This window comes from Mytilus californianus, unplaced genomic scaffold (assembly GCF_021869535.1).
Source record: "Mytilus californianus isolate M0D057914Y unplaced genomic scaffold, xbMytCali1.0.p SCAF_44, whole genome shotgun sequence".
In the NCBI taxonomy this organism is placed as follows: domain Eukaryota; kingdom Metazoa; phylum Mollusca; class Bivalvia; order Mytilida; family Mytilidae; genus Mytilus; species Mytilus californianus.
This window is the reverse complement of record NW_026262695.1, coordinates 392960-409325: the sequence shown is the minus strand read 5'-3', so window position 1 is coordinate 409325 and position 16366 is coordinate 392960. Positions and strand designations below refer to the sequence as shown.

The following is a 16366-nucleotide window of genomic DNA, read 5'->3' as shown; positions in this document are numbered from 1 at the left end:
TCTTGAATATGCAACTTGTTATAAATATCTTGGTGTACTTTTGAATGAATTTTCGGATTATTCAATAATTGCCAAAGAACTGTATAAATCAGCTAATAGAGCTCTTGGTGTTATAAAAGCAAAATTTTGTAAAACTGGTGGTATGAATTTTGATGTATTTACTAAATTATATGACACTTTAGTCAAACCCATTTTTACATATGCTTCCGGTGTATGGGGCATTTATATACATAATTGTATAAATAGTTTGCAAAACCATGCTTGTAAATTTTTCTTAGGCTTAAGCAAGAGAAGCAGCAATCTAGCTGCTAGAGGTGATATGGGTTTTTTATCAGGTGATGCACTACTAAAAGTTGAAGTTTTTAAACTATGGAATCGTCATTAATGTGACAATACCAGTAATATATGTAAAAAGGTTCATACCTGGGCGACTAGAAGAAAATCGTCATTGAATTATAGAGTTTTACAGTTAGCTAGTAAATATAGTTTGATTCAAAATGTAGAAGATGAAATTAATATGAGTAATGTATGGGATTCTATACACACTTTTGAAAAAGAATCTTGGCATCATGAAATATGGAATGATAAAAATAATGTCAATGGTAATAAATTAAGATTTTATAGATTGTTTAAAACTTGTATTGGTACGGAGCCTTATGTAAAGGTAGTTAATAATAGATGCCACCGACGTATTTTGTCACTTTTCAGAGTTGGTTCGTTACAACTTAAAGTTGAAACAGGTCGATATGCTAGACCACCAGAACCTCTACAAGACCGTTTATGTATTTTTTTGTGATAGTGGCCAAATTGAAGATGAAAAACACTTTCTTTTTAATTGTTGTTTTTACTCTGATATCAGACATGAATTATATGCCAAAGCCTGTCTTTTAAATGTTGATTTTGAGTATTTATGCGATATTGAAAAACTTCGTTATCTTATGTGTAATGAGAATATGGTTCCTCTTTTAGCTAGTTCCATTTATTTTATGTTTTACCGACTTTAACATGTCATCTGAAATTATATATGTTTTTTTATTATTTTTTTTTTTTATTTACGAAATACTTTTTAAATGTAACAAAGTTGTCCTTTTATGTATGTATTAGATGTGTGTTTTAACGATAGTGTCTCATAAGTCGTTTTCGGCTGGCATCCTTTTACTAAATGTTAGGTTCTTATGACTTTATATATATATATATATATATATATAGATACTGTAATGGATGGTGACACTTTAATAAAATAAATCTTATCTAATCTTATCTGTATACCTCATGTTTTGTCAATCACGGTCTTATGATGAACCTAAGATGAACTCTATTCGGAAGGTCTTTGTGTATTTAAGGTTCAATATTCCACAAGTACTAAGTGAACATGATGCATACTGGAAATGAAAATTCCATCTGTATCGATTGTTATATAATTATCTACATTAATTTGTTTAGCTATACAAATGTGATGTTTGCATTGTGTATGTTTGTTCACATGACGATTATATCAGTTGTTTTAGTCAGAAATAGTATGGTCTAAAATTAATTTCAATAAAACGGAAAAGTAATACGTTTTTACTTAAAAAGTGTTCTGTAAATAGTAATGTTTAACTGTCAGTTCTAGCATAGTCCAATAACTTTTTTTTCGAAGAAAAAGAACCAAAATACATGAAATCAGTAACAGAAAACGTGTAACAATCGTCCATTTTGATTAAGCAGACATTTTAATGTATAAAATTGAGAATGGAAATGGGGAATGTGTCAAAGAGACAACAACCCGACCATAGAACAGACAACAGCAGAAGGTCACCAACAGGTCTTCAATGCAGCGAGAAATTCCCGCACCCGGAGGCGTCCTTCAGCTGGCCCCTAAACAAATATATATACTAGTTCAGTGATAATGAACGCCATACTAAACTCCAAAATGTACACAAGAAACTAAAATTAAAAATAATACAAGACTGACATCTAATACATACATATACCTTATTAATAAACAGGAGATCCGGTTCCTGCAGTTTCTCCTGTGTCTTATGCACCGAGCCTTTCATCGGAGAAAACTGAAGGTACTAATGTAATAAATTTCTAAGAAGGTGCTTTGGTCATAATTGTAATTTTGTTGCCAAATACAATTTTAGTTTATAATGCATTGACAGAATATGCAAGGTAATTTTAAATAGTATTTATACAAATATAAAAATAACAACATTGGCTATGAAACAACGCTTCCCTGTTTCATCCTCTTTTTTTCCATCATCGTCCTAAACATGCATGAAATATTTACCTCTGGACGTTAACCAAACAACAATCAATTAATCAATCTGTTTTTCCATCGTTGATTTTATATATTTTATGTGTAATTTGAGAAGTGAAATTAACAAGTTAACGTAAGTTACATTATGTTTTTAATTTTAGTTCATTTACATGTTTCGGAGTTAAGTGTGACGTCCATTTTCAGTAAACTAGTACACATTTTTGTTTTGGGGCCATCTGAAGCCCGCCTCCGGAGGATTTTTTCTTTTCTCTTCATGTTCAAGGAATTTGCTTAAGTGGAATTGTGATAGCTAAAAATCAGTCTCAACGTCAATTAACGTCCACCCATTTGGATATAGGGATGGAAAATGAAAAAAAAAAAAAATTGTCACGTGATCAAATTTAATACTTGTGTCTACTCGAATATCACATTACTGTAATGAGCATGAAATTAAACCAAAAAGATTTTCAAAATAAGTGCATACAAACATTTAAAACGAGACAAAAAAAATATTTTAAAAAATTTGATTGAAATCCGCCCTTCCACTTTCAAAATTGGGGATGGAGGAGGCAAAACATAATCCTTTGTTTAGCTTTGTTTGTTTGTAAGTATGTATGCTTTTTTTCTTGGTGTGGAGTGGTATATATAAATGCAGGAGCGTAGGAGCCATGAAAGGAGACCATAACCGCATTACATACTTGCAAAGGTGAGGGGAAAACTATAATCCCCCCTCCGGTAAAATGGTGCCAAAGGAACAATCACCGTCCGAAAAGAATACTAACTTGATATTTGACTCTAGCATGCATGTCTAATGAACATTCTCAGTTAATAATCTTGCCGTTTTAGAACTATGTTTTGTTAAAAATCATAAGTGTTGCATTTTCAATTCATTTGTTCATCTGCCTGTAAGACACAGTACTGATAGTATTCTTTGCTGAGTCTTTGTTTTTAATTTTAAATAGAGGAAGCAATGTTGCTTAATTGAAAGAAAGTTTGCACAACACTTGAAAATAGCCATTGCAATAATATTCGTGGTTACGCCTGCTTCTAATCGGTTGAGCGAACTCGTCGGATTATTTTGAAAAAAGTTAATGAAAGACAGATGACGTCTGATGACCATTGCTTATGTATCTTTTTTGGCAATTTTTTCCATACAATGTTTGTTAACATACAGATACACAATCATACCACGTCAGGTTATGTGGACAATGAGTTGTGCCTTTGTTGTCTTGTAAGTTTTTTAGAGTAGGTTGTTGGTATTTGGACTATTTTTGCCATTACTGTTTTCTTTTGTATATATTATTAAACTAAAGATTTTCATACTAAATGTGAAAAGCTCACTAAATTACTATCGTTCCTTTTTGCAAGTATGTTGTTATGGTGTTAGAAATTGCACTGATCAAAGGTCAAGTAGGTACCGATTGAGTGCAGAATCTGCTTACCTTTCTGTAGCACCTGTGATCTCCCACGTTTTATTTATGAAGTTCGTGTTGCTCAATATGTAGTTTTCTATGTTTTGTGAACAAGTATTTGTCACTTTGTCGAATATCCTGCAATTCTTATATCAGTTTTCGTCGCTTTGATATGTCCAACCTATGTAGAGATGCAGAACAAAATATACATTTTTCCATGACGACACAACAGTATAAAATATCAGTGACGCAAATAATTAAAGCTTTATCTTTAAACAGTTTTAACTAAACATGAATCATTCAAACTTGAACTCTCAGAATTCGCACAATATCCAAGCATGGATGTACAGACTGATACTATATATAGAGAAATATAAGTCGACAATAATCGGATCAAAATGTACAAGACAGCTGTAAACCAGGAAACCTCTCTCTCTGTGTGTGCGTGTGTATGTTTTTGGTTTTTGTAGGATCGGATTGTAGGGTAGGAAATAGATTTTTTGTTTATGATATGATTGCAGACATTATCGACTCGGAATGTAAGAGTTATGCATCCTTGTCCTGTGGTTGTTAGTGGATAGTTATCTTTAAATCAAACCATATCTTCTTATATTTAAGAGGCGTTTTGTAATTTTCATTTTTTGATGTACTGGAAAATTCTCTACATTTTCTAAATCTGGAAGCAATAGTCTGCAAAACGCTACACCGCAAATTAAAGACTGAGCAACACGAACTCAATAAAAAAAACTTGTGCAAAGTCAGATGCTCCGGAACAGTCAGCAGTTCGGGCTTAACTAATTACACCCTTTGTGTTCCTGCTGTTCAAATCCATTGATGGGACCTATCTAGTGATACGTACTGGGCATAACGCAATGGATTTATAATACCATGACATACACTAAGACATTACCCACAAATTTATAAACCATCGGTAAATGTACATTCTCCAAACAATGACAACATATGAGAATTTGAAATGGAAACAATGTGTATGGAAAAAGCTATACAAGACCGGTACCGACAGAACGGATCAGACTTAAAAATAATATAGCACATTCATGCTTGTCAAAAAAATTACACAGAAAACTTAAGCAAATGTGATTTACTCACCAGAAATTGAGAATGGATTGATTGATTGATCACTGCTTAATGTCCGTTGGAAAATATTTTATGCATGTTCAGGACGTGAACAAATTTACAATAAATGCAATAGGTAGGTCCTGTACAAGAGGCCGTCCGGGATGAAGGTCGGGGAAATTTGGACTGCCACTTGAAAATGAGGTTGTATTGGATTGGAGCAGAAATTCTGCCTGCAACAGGCCATCTACGGACACCTCTTAATGTTGAAACAAGGGTTCGTAACTTGCATAAGAGCGTGTCTCTCACTGTACCCGAGACATCTCCAATTCTGACGGGACGTGGCTGCGTACTTGTACATCCCAAACAGCTAAACAGACGCCTTACATTGGCAAGGGTTTTACTGCCAGTCGGAGGAAGATCAATAGTGACTATATTTCTATTTCCAAGTCATCCTTGGGGCGAATTATTTTTGGAGAATAGAAAATAGGAAAGAACAAAACTCAAAGGCATATTTAAAAAAACAAACGAATGTCTATTTATAGTGGCAGCTTTCAAAAATATTATTTAATCGGTGGTAACATGATTTTGCATAATAATTTTTTCAAATATTAAGGGGACAAAGTCCCCTATTACGGAAGAAAAATCAATAAAAAAAAAAAAAAAAAAAAAAAAAATCGGGAAAATTTCCCGAAATTTTCATTCTACTAATGAACTCAAAATCTTTAACTTTTTTATTTTCAGACTTTTTTATTTTCCCGCATTTGCGCAGAAATCTACTTCCTTTTTCCGGTCTCGTTTGCATGAGTCTTTGAGTAAAATATATATTTATCAGTCTAGTAAAATATAGGAAGGAACGCAATACCAATTCCATTTTTAATAATTCCTTGAATGGCTTGATATGAAAAAACGTTACCTGATAGCGTTTCTTTGTTTACATTGAATATGACGTCATAACATAAATAACGTCACAACTAAAATTCCGAACAACAGAACCGAAATTGGAAACGTAAGGGTATTTCCGTTTCTTTTTTGAACAGATTTTGAAGTAAAAATATGTTTGAATTAAAAAAAAATAATTCATACAGACTTCGTCCCCTTTCACAGGTAACGCCTGCCTCATATTACATCTTGAAGAGAAAGCTAAATCTGATATAATTTGTTAGTTATGTAATTAAGTTTCCAAAACGGAGTTTTGGAGACTTTATGTTTTTGTCCCGTTTCTTATTATTATTATTATTATTATTATTATTATTATTATTATTATTATTTTTATGGCACCCTCAATGGAGTTGGGGTGACATATTGTTATTATCCCCGGCTTAGTATAGTTCTAGGAATTTGATTGATTAACGCACGTCGTTACAAAACCCATAGCCCCTGGGTGTTGCTAACCCATATACCCGGACGTTGCTATCCATTACCCCGGGGGACGCCACGTGCGTTTTCCTTAGTTCAATGGTTGTTCCTTGTAAAATATAAAATTCTGTAGATTATCCATGATGTCTGTGCTTAAATGTTTAATCCACTAACGAATTTATCTTATGATGTCGATCGTTTGCACTCATTTTAGTGAATGCATCACTTGGCTGCCACATTGTCCATAAATAGAACTCCTGACCTAGTTATGCAAATGACCCACGTTGACGTCACACCGTCTATGATGTAACTCTCACAACATTGAGCGCCAAATTCGACCCCTTCCAGTTTCTCTCTCTCCGGATTAAAACGTCTTGTATTTGACTACCTGTAGGGTTCTACCCAAACTCCGTACAGTGATCGTTTCCGTTCCGGAACTATTTTCCTTTACTCCATCAATCACTGCCACCGGATTTCGAAATTCGTTCCAAAATTTGGAACGAATATTTACGCAAATATATTTTCTCAGAACCATTAGTTACCGGCTTGAAAAACGTCAATTTTATAATGTCTTTCTAAATTTTAAACAACTTTTCCTAGATATAAAAAATGAGCATTAAATTTACGCACAACGACAGGACTTTTTTTTATGTATGTATTGTTATCCTCCCCAACCCTTTCGAAAGTAAATATGGAGGGAAAAGTGAATGATTGTGAATCAGATATAGATTTAATGTATGTTAGGCGTAAGTCCAAAGGAAAAACAAGCCCAAACGCTGCAACATTTACTTGACCAGGAACAAATGATTTAAATTTGATTTTGCGGTTGTCAACGGAGAAAGCTTAGAGTGACATAAACTTCAACGTGTTGAAGGCGGTCATTACAAAGTAGAAGTACCAATATAGTTCTGCAAGCCTTTCCTTTTCTCACACAACATTATGAACATAAATGGAAATCTTTAACCCATTCATAGGCGGATCCAGCCCCCGGGCAAATTTTGGTTTATGTAGGGAATCACTGAAGCATGCCTGGAGCAGCCCCTACCCTTTTTTTTCGGTCAGTCAGTGCACCCCTTTATAAAAAGTTCTGGATCCGCCACTGCCATTGTTACATTACTCCAGTAAATTGACCCTATATAATTTTTTGATGTTCCAAAAAAAGCAGCCCAGACCTGTGTTTACCTTGATCAAAATGAGAAAACAAGGGATCATATTTCTCTTGAGGGATTGTCTTTCAGACAAATGGGTTATTTTCCTGTGCATACGGTAGACAAGAAAAAAAAACTTAGCGTTTTAACTTAAAAGGGGGTTAGGGAATTCCTTACATTTGAAATAACCTTTTTAAAGAGGGACCGGTCCTCTTATTTTCAATAAATAAAGTAAATTGATGATGTCCATGAATACAATACCAGATAGAAGTATGGTTCTGTGGGAAAAGTTTTTGCAAATAATATAAATATGTTCCCTTTTTACTCTTTTGTACTTTCACTATGATAAGACATTTCAGTATGAAATCTCAGTATGAATTAAGAGGTTGTCAGTTAGATTACAACCCTACAATTTTACATATATAAACTTAGTATGCATCATGAACATATGATAGTGATACACTTAGAGACCAATATGCAGTCTTTTAACTTCACACATTTGTGACTAATTACCAAATGGCAATGTTAACCTTCTCTTCAATATGTTAATACATGGTGAGATTCAGCATATCAAAGAACCAGAAGAATTTAATTTTTGATGAAAACCAACTAAGTTTAATTTTGTTTTCATCACCTAATTCCTAAATACAAATGTACTAGTAGATAAGACAATAACCCCCAAAATCTATCTCAACCTTCATTTTGTGGTATGGAACCTTGTGGTATTATTTCATACAGATCCTTCACTTATACTTTAGTTATTGTCTGGAAACTAAATGTTTTCTGATGATGACATTTGTCGATGATCACCATACCATTATACAGCCACAAAATTTTTTAGTAGTTGTATAAAAAAATGATATATGCAGTTTAAATTTATGTTACTTCTGAGAAGGAAAACAAACCTCCCCCCCCCCCCCCCCCCCCTTTAATCGATAAATGGTAGGTGTAAAAGTGACAGTCCCAATAATTATGAAACCTATTCTCGTTCAAGCATTTTACCTAGACACCTATGAAATAACATGGGGCCCTGCCGAATGGCGGTCGCCATATAGTAGTCTGTCCATCCGTCTGTAACAAATTGTGTCGCTCTATATCTAGAGAACCCTTATAATTTCATACTTTATACATGACATGTGTATTAACCAACACCAGAGGGTGTGTCATAATGTTTGTATAACTTCCTAGGTCAAAGGTCAAGGTCAAAAACTTTGGTCTTAAATGACAACCCCATGTCCTATGGTAAAGATCGTGTCCACTTTATATCTTGAGAACCGTTATGATTTCAAAGTTTATACTTGACATGTATATTAGCCAACACAAAAGAGTGTGTCGTAATGAATGTACAACTTCCTAGGTCAAAGGTCAAGGTCAAAAACTTTGGTTTCAGTTGAAAACTCTATGTCCTTTAGTAAAGATACAAATTTTTTACCACACGTTATTTACAGCGGGGCCCACAGAGCTGGCTCCCATCTCAACGATATCTAGTTCTTTCAAGTTCTGAACCTTGCTGCATTAGTTTTTATTATTCTATTTTTATTTCTGGTCATCAAAAAAATTATCTTGACCCCTTCTCTCTTACATGTACTCTTTACTTTTACTGCACATTAACCAGTATCAATTATTTAATATACACGATTGGGGACTGGGTTTTAAGCTAACATATATCTTGGTAGCTGTTACATCCAAATTATGTCCTGATACTCTTGGCATTAACAATAATTGTTATTGTAGTTGTGTGCATTAAACCAGTGATGAATATATGTACTGTAAATCAATTGCTACTATTTCAAGTTGAAAAGGACTGTGGTCCAATGTCCTGTTTGTCACTGCTAAATTATTGTCTCACTAGCAACTAAATCATCTCATAATTTTTATTCAGTAGGCAAACAAAAACTGGAAGCTACATGGAGCCTGAATTTCACATCTGGTAAAATATGCCATATTTATTTAAACATCAAATTAAGGACATAAAATAATTGTCATTGTAGTTATAAAGGTAATCTTATGCATAAAATCTACCATTTAATCAAAAGCGAACATGATGTACCCATTTTCATGATTTTGAGATCCAGTTAATCCTGTTTGCACAATAATAATTCATTTGCAAGATAACTTTTATTACTGTTTTCTTTTTGTATTTTTATATATATTCACACTTTTCGAAGAATGGACAATTGAAAGTTAAAACTTGTCTGTTTTGGAAAACTGTATGTAACTTAAGTCTTGTTTTTTGTGTTGTTGGAATGCTGTCCAATGGACCTTTACCCAACATCTCCTTGTATTCATATGCTTAAATCTTTGGAAAAAAGTTAAATTAGAGTTTTATTTTCATACTGCTTTGCAAAAACTGAGAAAAAAATATTCTTTATTTCTTTTTTAATTATTAACAACAATATGTTCATGATAAAATTATGAAGACATACAATTTTTTCAAAACAATTAATAAAATGGAAATTAATATTAAAAAATGCACACAAAGTTTCATGCGCAACTGGTATGCACTCCAATTCACTCATTGAAACATGAATGATCCTTGTTTGAGATTGCATTAGTCACTGTCTTGTCTGAAAGTTTTTTGAAAGTGTGAGTCTATTCCATTTGTGTATATAATCTACAGGCTTTCAATGCTTCTCATGTAACTTGATAATCTTCCAAAGATCAGATTGACATCATTGTGATCTGAAAATATAATAACACATTTTTGTTTTACTTTGTAACTTCTGGTTTTGATGTAGGTAAGGGACATTATATGGTATGCCATTGTTTTCCCATCCATCCATTCAAATGTCAACATTTTGTTCAATATCTCAAAGGAGAAGTGGTTATAAAACGTTATCATTTGGCCCAAATATTACTTCAAATTAAAAAGTTACCCTAAATATTGTAAAATTTGTCCAAACTAGACTCAGGTACAAGGTATTCAGATAATATTGACTTTATTAGCTCACCTGGCCCAACTTTTACAAAAATGTGTCCAATGACCCCGCCTGCCAAACAACATGGCCGACATGGCTAAAAATAGAACATATGGGTAAAATGCAGTTTTTGTCTTATATCTCTGAAACTAAAGCATTTAGAGCAAATCTGACAAGGGTAAAATATTCATCAGGTTAAGATCTATCTGCCCTAAAATATTTAGTCGAATCAGACAACCGGTTGTTGGGTTGCTGCCCCTGAATTGGTAATTTTAAGGAAATTTTGCAGTTTTTGGCTTTTATCCTGAATATTAATATAGAGAGATATAAACTGTAAACAGCAATAATGTTCAGCAAACTAAGATTTACAAATAATTCAACATGACCAACATTTTCAATTGACCCCTTAAGGAGTTATTGCTCTTTATAGTCAATTTTTAACAATTTTTTGTAAATTTTTGTAATATTTTACAAAAATCTTCTTCTCTAAAACTACTGGGCCTAATTTAACCAAACTTGGCCACAATCATCATAAGGGGATCTAGTTTATAAAATGTGTCTGATGACGCTGCGTGCCAAACAACATGGCTGACATGACTAAAAATAGAACATAGGGGTAAAATGCAGTTTTGGCTTATATCTCTGAAACTAAAGCATTTAGGGCAAATCTGACAGAGTAAAAATGTTCATCAGGTTAAGATCTATCTACCCAGAAATTTTTGGTTGAATCAGACAACCCGTTGTTTGTTTGCTGCCCCTGAATTGGTAATTTTAAGGAAATTTTGCAGTTTTTGGTTATTATCTTGAATATTATTATAGATAGATATAAGACTGTAAACAGCAATTATGTTCAGCAAAGTAAGATCTACAAATAAGTCAACATGACCAAAATTTTCAATTGACCCCTTAAGGCTTTATGCCCTTTATAGTCAATTTTTAACAATTTTTTTTCGTAAATTTTTGCAATCTTTTACAAAAATCTTCTACACTTAATCTACTGAGCCAGAAAGAATTAACCTTAGCCACAATTTTCAATAGGGTATCTTGATTGAAAAATATATCCGATGACCCTGCCATCCAACCAACATGGCCGCCATGGCTTAAAATAGAACATAGGGATGTACTATACAAGTCTAAGGGAAAATTGTAAAAAAAACAATTTCAAATGGTCACAATTGAAAACTAATTTAAATAATAAGGGGTCTTCAGTTACTATTGTAAGTCTAGTTACTAGTGGGATGACCTGCTTTTAATTTAATTACTGGACCAAATTAAACCAAACTTGGCCTCAATCATTATTAGGATATCTAATACTATTTATTATGATTTAAACCTTATTTTACATGATTTCCAAAACCACAGTAGATACAATGTACAGGTGAGCGACACAGGCTCTTGAGAGCCTCCAGTTTAAACATTTAACGAGTAACCATAGCAACAAACTTGACGAAATTTGTATATTTTGTAAAATTTCTTGTTTTCCTTGTTTTTGGTAATTTTTTTTTTAGTATATTTTAGATTGGCAAAGTATGTGCTCATCAAAGAAACAACTTTATATTTAGTGAGATTATGTCATGTATGTCAATAGTTATAATAAAGGTTTTCTTAAATTATTTTGTTGTTTATTGACTGCGCTTGATGTTTCAATAATGGAAATAACAATGGAAAACTGCATATATTCTACATTTGTCCTCGTTTTCATGACAACTTTATATACAATGAAGTAATTGTGACGTCATCAGATTAAAAAAATCTTATGTTTATTATTCATATTTCTTATATCTACGCATTTCCAAACATCATGTGCCTTTTTTGAATACTTGTCACCAATTTAATTTTTTTTTTGATCAAAAACAGGCCTTTAATAATGCCCCTTCTCCTTGCTTTGAACAATTTCTCATGAAATTTTAACACTACATTTGGATTTAGTTCCCTTTTGATTTTGTTTTTTGGAGTCTGTCGTTCAAAAGTTGTGGGACCTATCAGATTTAGGGTAATTTCTCACATATTAAGCTTGAGTTTGCTTAGAGTATATACTCTCAGATCTGTACTGAAGTGTCTTTTAGTTGTTTGGATGTACAAGTACCCAGCCATGTCCACTCTGTGTTTTTGTTAAATGTATTTCTAATTGTATCCATCTGAAGAGCTAAGACTTTTTCGACTGATTTTTATAGTTTGTTGTTACACCACTGTCCCAGGTTAGGGTTGGGTTGGGCACCAGCAAATATGTTTAACCCCGCCACATTCTGTATGTACGTGCCTGTCCCAAGTCAGAAGCCTGTAATTCAGTGGTTGGTTAGTGTGATACGTATTTGTTTTTCTTTCATTATTTTACACATAAATTAGGCCGTTAGTTTTCTCGTTTGAATTGTTTTACATTTGTCATTTCTGTGTCTTTTATTGCTCTCTATGTGGCATGGGCTTTGCTCATTGTTTAAGGACGTACGGTGACCTACTGTAGGCTATAGTTGTTAATTTCTGTCATTTGGTCTCTTGTTGGAAGAGTTGTCTCATATAATTGGCAATCATACATCACATTCTTGTTTTATATTCACAGTTTATAGCATAAACCATGTAGTTGTATCTCACAATCTGGTCATATAATTAATATCACCATAGTTACTATAAGTAGTGTTTAGAAAAACGTTTGTGAGTATTTGTTTTAATATATAATTTGGTCCTGTATTTACTCAAATATACCTAGTAAAAACTTAATTTTGTGAACAAACCAATTTATAACGTTCATAGAAAATATACTAACAGTGTACCAATCAATTGATTCATATTGAAGCTACATGTACACTGTATATGTAAATTTTCTCAAAGTTTCATTCTGTCTGATTTCAAGTTTTAACAATTACTGTTAACATCTCCAAGGAAACTAAATCAATAATCATGTGAAAAGTTCTTCTGGTTGATGTAGCTGAAAGTAATAATGAAATAATAAAATGAGTATAACTAAAAATAATGTCAACTTTGTGTTGAAATGCAAGGACCTGTATTATTTAACATATAAAAAGTTTGAAAAATAGGGGGGGGGGGGAGTATAATTGACAATGAAAAACTGAATGCAACCTTTTTTATAATTCTTTCACACGCATCGATCTGTAATATCTTACTATCATCATTGATCATAATTAAAGAAATGTATTGAGTGTTTAAGTGTCACATACATTTGAAACTATAAAAAAAAAAGTCATTGTTAATTGCTTGGTTAAAAAATAAGGCTTCTCATCAAACTCAGTTTTCATTTTGACAGTTTGAACATTATTATTAAGCATTAATATTACATATGGAACTATTCAAAATGAGAAGCCACCTTATTTACAAACATTTTTTTAAGAACAATGAAAGTAATCATTTTTATACCATGTGACAGCGAGACGAGATAATTAAATAGTTTTGTTTTATAATTTGACAAAGTAATTAATCCATGCAAATAAAAAATTTATAAAAATAAACCAATACCTAATGAAAACTTTTTGTTTTATTCATTCTGATTCAATCTTAGCACTGTGCTGTTATCTATTGTTTCACCATCTGTAAGATAAAAAGAAAAACATTAGAATTGATTATTGTCATCCTGGAATTAAAGTCAATTTTAAAAGTGTATTTTTTTGCAGGAATAAATTCACTCATTTTGGTTCAGTAAATATTTTTGTAACTTAATTTCTCTAATTCTTCGTCAATTTATCCCTTTCTGTACCCATTGTATAAAAAAAATTTAATCAACGTGTGGTTCGTTTGATCTCAGTTCTTCATTGGTTAAAATCCGATTATGACGTCGAATTTTCTTGCTTTCCTCTGAATTTCCTATTGTGACGGCATGAAAAAAGGCGACCATGCCTGATGACGTCACATAGAAAGAACACATCTTTTTGCAGATCATTCGAAAAGAAGGAATAAATTTGCCTGCGTATTGTTTGAAAATCATAAGAGAAACAGATTCCACCACCAAATCTCGTGTAATACGATATTTATCCACTCTCGACAGTTACATTTTAAATATTTAAAACGCTCGGCAAGCCTCGCGTTTTAAATTTGAAAATTTAACTGTCTCGAGTGGATAAATATTGTATCACACTCGATGCAGTGGTAGAATCTATATATATACATTATGTAGATATGATATTGTTGAAAGTATAGTATCTTCACGGACCTGTATAGTGAACATTTTAGTGATATGCATGTAAAATATTTCTCTATTGATTATGAGAGAAGTTGGAAGTAATAAGAACTCAGTGGCGGATCCAGAAATTTTCATAAGTGGGGCCCCACTGACTACATAAGAGGGGGCCCACTCCGCTCATGCTTCAGTGATTCTCTATATATCAACCAAATTTTTCTAAGAAAAGCCCCCCCCCCCCCCTCTAAATCCGCCTCTGGAACTGTCTACATGTATATGCAAATGAACTACATGTATGGAACTTAAGAGTTACACAAACATAAATTTCAAAAAGTAAAGAATAGTCTTTAAAATCACATACTGTATGCACCATTTTTTATTTCAATTTGAGTAAATTGCTTAATGCTGCATAAAAATCATTAAAATGGTATTAGAACATTAACAAACTGATTAACTTGATTTAAGATTTTATTTTAGCAATACCTTATCAGCATAATCAGGCTTATATACATTTGTACATGTAGATGGGTTTATACATTCTATATCTAAATTCAAAAACGACATAATATTGAGTACATGATAACAAACAAACAAAAATCATTAAAATGGTCTAGTTTTTTTTGTGCTAGAATTTTGCTTCAGGGCTGGACAAAATATTAAATATAAAATGAGAATTTAGATATTGATTCAAGCTCTTTCCTATTATCCAGAACTTTTATGTTAAAGATAGAAACTTATAAAGGGCTCAAAAACATAAAGATTGTACTTTTTTTTAGGGGAGGGGGGATGGGTGGACATTTATAATTGTACATGTATAGTTATAAATTTACTGGATAATACATTAACAAAAAAATATTCTGGAAAAAAAGTAGTAAATTGTAATACAGAAATAAAATAGCTCCCATGCAGACCATTGTAAATTCATACATATAATAAAGGCAAAATGCAATACAATTTTAGTATACAATATATGTGTGTTACATATATTATTTTTCAAATTATAATCCATGAAATTATACCTGAAGTGAGTTTTTGAGAAGTTCAGATTGGTATATAAAAGGAGTTTTGATACTAGTTGGAAACCCTAATTCAACTTAGTCAATTTTGCTCAAACAACCTATTTGAGGCCTTGTATCAATTTGACATTATTTGGAAACTCTTCCCCCTTTCTATAAAAAAATCCAAAAATCCCTGCATGGAGTCCAATTTTGTCTTTTTATAAAATATCTTGAATTCCATTAGGAGCAGCTTCTCTGGAAAATTTGAGTCCTGACAACATTTTTTTTTCTATTTTGTATATGTATTTGATTATTTTACACCAGTTTGATAAAATTAGGGTTGAGGTATTGATAAATTGTGAATACTGTGAGAGGTCTACAAACGACTTTTATTTGCTGATGATTGGGTGCCAGTATATTAAAGGGATGAATAATTAGTATCAACAGTTCAAGTCCGAACTTTCTTTCAAAATGCAGAAATGAATTTATATTTCTCCAGTAACGAAGATAATTTATTTTGCAAAGTTGATCGAGTTTTCAAGCCAGAAATGGTTTCTTTGACGTGGCGATACAGAAATTTCAAAAACTTTGATTTTGTAATAGATTTTTTTTTTTATTTCCCAAATTACAGGGCCCATAAAGGGCATAAAATCAGATACAATTGATTTACATAATTGGTAACAACAACAATAATAGTCACTTGAAAATATATATTTAGTATATTAGCATTGGTCAGAATCAGAGCCAAAAACCACATATATATATTGTGAATAAAAGAATAAAATTACATTATATGCATTCATTCTCAAATCATTTACTTGACTTAGTGTAATATTATTTGGATTGAGTTTGTTTTACTTACTTTGATTGTGTTTTTCCTCATTTACTGGTAAAGTTGGTAAAAAATATCCTTTCATCAATATGCAGCCATATTTGCTTCAGTAGCAACGAAAGGTCAATCCGGGTCAAACAGCTTGAAGATCGGATTACGAAAAAAGCCGAAAGTAGTGATTAGTGTAGAGTAGTATGCGGATCGGAGCTGGAACTGCCGGGGAGTTTGGGTTCTACCAAAAGTAGTACCCTACA

At 32.4% G+C, this 16366-nt stretch overlaps 1 long non-coding RNA gene across 1 annotated transcript; it reads right to left on the bottom strand.

The window, feature by feature from the left end:
- Window positions 1-9602: 9602 nt before the first annotated feature.
- LOC127699917 (uncharacterized) lies at window positions 9603-13109 on the bottom strand. The gene is made up of 2 exons (XR_007981293.1): window positions 12918-13109; window positions 9603-9920 (listed from the first exon to the last, which is right to left on the bottom strand). It is a non-coding gene; the product is annotated as an uncharacterized LOC127699917 (long non-coding RNA).
- Window positions 13110-16366: the final 3257 nt, after the last annotated feature.